Raw genomic sequence first — 476 nt, 5'->3', positions numbered from 1 at the left:
GACACACAGTAATTAAAAATGCCAGAATGGTGGAACTAACCTTCTTGGATGTTTAACAGACATACCTTGAGATCTATACTAATTGGGTCAGAGGGACACAAAGGACACTTTTTGCTCCTTGCCCTCCTAGGTCGATTAGTTCCCAGGGACTATGAGCATCTCGCAAAATGTCCCGTAATGGTGGTCGGTCATCTGACCTTTCGATCAAGGAGGCCAAGTAGACCCCACCAGACGAACTTGAACCAGTGTCCAGTCTATAAAGAGGAGGGTCAACACAGAGGAATCATTTCCTCCATGCTTCCAAGAGAAGCCAACGATGGTCGAGCAGGACCTTTGACTTATCTTCACATATATGGAGCTGGTAAAAGAAAGAAGCCAGGGGCTCCTCCCAAGCCCATGTGACCCCTGCAGAACAGATCCTCAAATGACCTTAAGTGTGAAAATAAATTTATTTTTTTTGACCAACTGTATTGTGT

At 45.0% G+C, this 476-nt stretch overlaps 1 protein-coding gene across 8 annotated transcripts in view; it reads right to left on the bottom strand.

Annotated features, from left to right (window-relative positions):
- Phf14 (PHD finger protein 14) overlaps window positions 1-476 on the bottom strand; it is a 144811-nt gene that overhangs the window by 91436 nt on the left and 52899 nt on the right. The gene's annotated exons all lie outside the window — the stretch shown is intronic.

Source organism: Nannospalax galili, unplaced genomic scaffold (genome assembly GCF_000622305.1).
Source record: "Nannospalax galili isolate Female #2095 unplaced genomic scaffold, S.galili_v1.0 scaffold787, whole genome shotgun sequence".
Classification (NCBI taxonomy): Eukaryota; Metazoa; Chordata; class Mammalia; order Rodentia; family Spalacidae; genus Nannospalax; species Nannospalax galili.
This window is presented reverse-complemented; position numbering and strand designations above follow the sequence as displayed.